The following is a 6,157-nucleotide window of genomic DNA, read 5'->3' on the forward strand; positions in this document are numbered from 1 at the left end:
TTGCACTGAGTAGATCGCTCTCTCTACCAGCTTAGCTTCACATGGTAGTTTGGGATTTTTTTTCTTTAAGATTTCATAAAGCTGAGTGTAAAATGGGAATGTTTTCATAAACGCTTAAGCATCTTTAGTGAAGCTAATTTATAGAATTTAAATGTTCCTCTCCGGCAGTTTTAAACTCAAATTCCTCAGCGGTGGTGGGGGGTTGGGACCAAGAAACAGGAAACTGCTCTGTTTCATTGTTCCTGTTCAACAGTAAAAAATTAAACGGCTTAAAAAGTGCAAGCTAGAGAGAATTTTTTCAGACGTTCTCTCCTCTGAATTGGAGTGATGGTGATAAAGACACAAATGGGATCCTTCTCTCTCTCTGGGTCCCACCGCCCTCTCCCTAGCAGGGGGCCCGGCAGCCACACCTTGAATCTGTGGGTGACTCAGCCCCTATGGCACAGTGCTAAGTACAACACCCAGCACCTTACTCAGGTCACCTTTGCCAGCGGCGTGCCTCCCAGTCCCTCCCTTGGGAGCGGGTCTTGGCAATGGCGTGACTGGGTGGTGAAGAACCTGGATTGCGCAACCTTTCGAGGTTGTGTAACCACCACCAATGCACTTTTTTTGCACAGTCAGCTAGAGAGCGTAGCGCACAGCCAGTCTGCAGCGAGGTTCCCGTGGTAAGATTTTTCTGGGAGCGACTTTCTGTTTCTATTTTACGTCCCATCCTTGTTTTAGCATCTGTTTTTGTTGCCAGAAGATTAGATGGCATGAAGTCTGCTTTCCTCTCTCTTTTTATATGGAGCCAGGTGGTGTATGCGTAAGTAGATATTTAATATATCAAAACGGGGGGCCTTTCTCCTCACTTCTGGTTTATGGCTTTAGAAGTTCAAAAGCCTCCTTTTGCCTCTCAGCCCTAACCAAACTCAAAAGATACTCAAACTTCTCTCTGGATGTTCAGATTCAACTGGTTTTGTTGTTGTTGTTGTTTTGAGATGGAGTCTTGCTCTGTCAACCAGGCTGGAGTGTAGTGGTGTGATCTTGGCTCACTGCAAACTCCACTTCCCGGGTTCAAGCGATTCTCCCTGCCTCGGCCTCCCGAATAGCTGGGACTACAGGTGCGCACCACCACCCCCAGCTAATTCTTTGTATTTTTTTTTAGTAGGGACGGGGTTTCACCTTGTTGGCCAGGATGGTCTCGATTTCTTGACCTTGTGATCCACCCATCTCAGCCTCCCAAAGTGCTGGGATTACAGGCAGGAGCTACTGCGCCTTTTTTTTTTTTTTTTTTTAACTGTGCATAGCTGACACCATCTTAGCCTTCAGTTCAAGAGATTGTGGACTGTATAATAATATAAGTAATAGAACAGTTAACATTTAATAAGTGCTTATGCTGTACCCAGTGCCATATAATAGATACCTCAACCCATTTAATTCTCACAATCCTGAGATGTGTTATTATCATCTTCCCATTTTACTGGTGAAACAACTGAGGCTCAGAAAGATTCTGTAATTTATCCAAGGCCACAATGCTTATAAACGGCATGATGAGGAGAGCACCCTGGTCCATTTTATGCATATCTCATGTGTCTCACAGAGCTGAAGCTCAGCTTTCCAGATTGCCCATAGTAGAAAGGAAAGACATTCCTCAGGCTAGCCTCTAGGCTAACAGGATTTATCTCATTACATTAAATAGCTGTGTATTAGAAAATCATTCTGTTAGTCCAGGATAAGGTAGGCTACACTGCAGCAATCAACCTGAAGTATTAGTGGCTTAGCATAGCAAAGGTTTATTGCAGACTCATGCAAAATATAATGTGAAAGCCCAGGCTGGATGGAAGGGCAAGTGTTGATGTTTCAGCCAATGGTCCCAGCTGAGTCCAGCCTCAGAGTCATCCTGTCCCAGATCCCAGGCATATGAAGGAGGAAGCCTCCAGGCAATTTTTTTCTTTTCTTTTTTTCTTTTTTGAGACAGAGTTTTGTTCTTGTTGCCCAGGCTGGAGTGCAGTGGTGTAATCTCTGCTCACTGCAACCTCTGCCTCCCAGGTTCAAGTGATTCTCCTGCCTCAGTCTCCTGAGTAGCTGGGATTACAGGCACCTGCCACCACACCCGGCTAATTTTTTGTAGTTTTAGTACAGAGGTGGTTTCACCACATTGGCCAGGCTGGTCTCGATCTCCTAACCTCAGGAGATCCATCCCCCTTGGCATCCTAAAGTGTTGGGATTTCAGGTGTGAGCCACCACACCCAGGCTTTCCAGGCTATTTCTGCTGCTAACATTTCAAGTCACTTTCAGCTATTCATGTTGTTATGGGCTGTTTGTGTACCCTCAAAATGCATATGTCAAAGCCCTAATCCCCCAAAAATGATATTTGGAGATGGAACCTTTGAGAGATTATTAGGGTTAGATGAGGCCATGCCAGCATGTCGGGTGGACCTGGTCTGATAAAATTGGTGTCTTACCGAGAAAAGACAGCAGAGAACTTCTTCTTCTCTCTCAGAGGACAGAGTAAGAAGGAGCCCTCCCCAGAAACTGAATGGGCTGCCACCTTGATCATGAACTTCCCAGCAGCCAGAACAGGGAGAAAATAAATTTCTGTTGTTTAAGCCACCCATTCTATGATAGTCATAGTTAGGGCAGCCAGGCCAGGCATGGTGGCTCACAACTGTAATCTCAGCACTTTGGGAGCCTGAAGTGAGAGGATCACTTCAACCCAGGATTTCAAGGCAGCCTGGGCAACAGAGTGGGACACCCACGTATACAGAAAATAATAATAATAATTAGCTGGGTGTTGTGGCGTGCACCTGTAGTCCCATCTACTTGGGAGGCTGAGGCGGGGGATCACTGGGGGATCACTTGAGGCCAGGAGATCAAGGCTGCAGTGAGCCACTCACTATAGTGCCACTCACTATGTGATAGTGACACTCACTATACTCTAACCAGGGTGACAGAGTGAGACTCTGTCTTAAATAAAATATATAAATCAATAAAAATATAGTTATGGCAGCAAGTGCAGAGTAATACACAAATTTTTCCCAGCTGAGGCTCCAAATAGCATGGAATTAGATAAGATATCCCACTTTGTCCTGTCTGACCTCCTGGCCCACAGAATGCATGAGCCTATTACAATGGTTGCTGTTTTAAGGATGGTTATTTATGAAACCACAGACAACCTATACACACACAATAGATTTGTGCACACCACAGGGTATAACTTTCATTCACTCAACAAATATTTACTGAACACATACTAGGAGCCAGACACTATTCTGAGCATGTATCAGTGAACAAAACAGATAAAGACCTGTCCTCGTACTGCTTATATTGTATAGGGATAAAAATTGCTGTTTTTAAAAATAATCATTTTAAGTATATTTTTCTAGTTACCAAAGTAGCACTTGCTTATTCAATACCTTGAGAAATCATGAAAAGGTACAAAACACACAAAAAAAATGCAGAAATAATTCATGATGCTAATATTATTTTATTATCTGACAATCACACATGTATATAGATGAACAAACACACTCTTGAAACTAGAGTCACACTTTCTATTCAGTTTTATATCCTGCTTTTATTTCACTTAGTTATTGCAGACTTTTTCTCCTGTCATTGAAATACAATTTTTAATGGTTGCATATTGTTCCAGCCTGTAACAATACCAATTATTTAAACATCCTGCAACAATTTTACATTACAGTTGATTCCAATTTTTCACTGTGATAAGCAACGTCTTGAAGAACAACTTTGTACTTGGATCTTCGGCTGCATCTCTGATTAGTTCCTTAAAATATAATCAGAGAAGTGGGATTACTGTTCAAAGGATATGCAAATGTTCAGGCTCTTGATAAATATTGTCAGATTACTTTCCAAAATGTTAGCGCCAATTTACATTCTCACCTGTATTTTATAAGATGTCTCTCTGGTATTCTTGCCAATATTCAATATTAGAGTGTTCGTAATCTTTGCCAATTTGTTGCATTAAAGAATGGTATTTCATTTTAAGACTGGTTGACTGCCTAGGTCGCTCAATAATTATTGGGATTCGTCTAAATCCGAGTATTTAAATCCTAGCTCTGGCACCCTCTAACAAAATACGTAACCTCTCTAAGCCTCAGGGTTTTTTTCCTACCAAATGGTGACATTTATTCTGACTTCTTAGGCTATCTGGTGGATTTAATATGTTCAAGTTTATAAAGGGTTTACCATCGAGCCTGTCAAATGTTAGCTATTATCACAGGTGTCACAATTTAGAAATTATCAGTACATGAATAATTCCAGCCTTTTCCTTTTCCTGATGTGTGTTAAAGAAGATCCTGATTTTGCTTCATCATATTGCTCTCCCTTCTCTCTCCTTTGAAGGAGAAGCTTGCCATACTTCGGGGCTTTGTGAATTAGAATTTGGGGGAATGAGAGAGAAGAACAGGGAGACACATTGACCATTGACAGATTACCCAAAACCCAGTGGCTAACAACAAACGTTTATTCTCTTGTACGTGGGTCTGCGGTTGGCTACAGTTAGACTGACTGTGGCTGGGCTGGGCTCAGCTGGGTGGTTCTGCATCAAGCTGTGGATCCAACTGGACTGGATCCAAGTTGTGAATGGGTTCATGTCTGCCCCCTGTATGCATGGTTTGGGACACATATGGATAGAGCAGAAAATACCCAGGGCATATCCTCATGGTAGATTACCAGAGCATAAGAGGTCAGACCAAAACACACAAACACATTTAAGACCTCTGCAATGTTAGATCTGCTAATACTCCTTTGGCCAAAGAAAGTCACATGGCTTAACTCAACATCAGTAGGCTGGAAAGTCTCCTCTTCCCACAGTGGGAAAGGGAAAGGAAGTGAATATTTGCTGAACAAAAGGTCGTAATAAATGTTTCCAGAAATTTGCAAGAAGAGGTTATATGCAGTGCAGTGTAAGAAAACAGAGAAAAATAATTGTGAAATATGTTGGGTGTGTGTAAGATTTCACAAATCAGGTTCCTCTTAATTTCTGGAAGACTCCAATTAAGAACGCCATGTAAGTTATTTTTTACCTGTTTAGACTGGAATATGTTAAATTCAACCTCCCCTCAGGACTGATCTTATGGGGTAATGGCTTTGATAGAGTTATGTAATGGAAACCATGGAAACCATGCTATCTTTTCTATTGCCACAACCCTACACAGCTCTTCCTCTTTGGGTATTTTAGATCTTTCAAACATATCCTAATGGTTCTCTCTTTTTTTTTCCTTCCCTTAGAAGAAAAATATGGGCAGCAGCTTCCTGATTGTAATTTACCAAGAAGCAGCACAGTCTCTGCAGGAAATATGTCAGCAGCTCCATTGTCCTCTTATTTAAAGTAGGACAGACACCAAGCTTGAGAAAACTTGAAGAGGAGGACTCAGAGGCAGAAAATGCGAGCAACCAAGTCAGTCCCAGTCATGACTCACAAGCTCCAACTTCACTTATGGAGTCATCCAGTGAAATCAAATTGATAGTGAGAACAGGGAGCAGCAATGATCAGAGCGAGCCAAAAGAGCTCTGTTGAGAGGAACCATGTCATTTTCTCAGCCATTATTGTTGGTGTCTCCCTGAAGACCATTTACTTGGAACTTAGACAGGAGACTAAATTCTGTGATCTCTGGGTTTGCTTAGCTCTGTAGACAGCTGGTATATCACATACAAAATATTACCCCACGCTCTCATAGTGTGATGAGTTGTTAATAAAACCATTCCAAATTTTTGGTTCTCATTCACTCTGAATGTAGATAGTACTGGCTGAACATGGATATATCAGCTCTGCTTATCACTCTAAATGTCATCTGTCTTTAACTTTATCCAAAACAGTTTTATTTTGCTTCAGAGAAAGCAATGTTCTCAATTTCTTGAAAATCCAAGCCAAGCAGAATCACAGTATGAAGAATTATGCTAAATATTTGGTCCTCAGCCTTCCTGGAGCTGTGGCATGAAGCATCAGTGGCCTCAATATGTGTTGGGTTTTCCTTGGAATAATGGATAACACATGTGCTTTCAAAATTTTATGTATATTTGAGAGTTTGGGGATAGGGAACTGTCCATAATTCTGTCTCCTCAAGACATTACAAGACGTTTTCCTATCTTTCTGTATTTCCACCAAGAGGACATGTGAGTATATAAAAATTCCCTAATATTGTTTCTCCCT

General features: G+C 41.6%; 1 long non-coding RNA gene across 1 annotated transcript; it reads left to right on the plus strand.

The window, feature by feature from the left end:
- Positions 1-626: 626 nt before the first annotated feature.
- On the plus strand, positions 627-5,732 carry LOC104650535 (uncharacterized). The gene is made up of 2 exons (XR_744139.2): positions 627-805; positions 5,236-5,732. It is a non-coding gene; the product is annotated as an uncharacterized LOC104650535 (long non-coding RNA).
- Positions 5,733-6,157: the final 425 nt, after the last annotated feature.

Source organism: Saimiri boliviensis, chromosome 6 (assembly GCF_048565385.1).
Source record: "Saimiri boliviensis isolate mSaiBol1 chromosome 6, mSaiBol1.pri, whole genome shotgun sequence".
NCBI lineage: Eukaryota > Metazoa > Chordata > Mammalia > Primates > Cebidae > Saimiri > Saimiri boliviensis.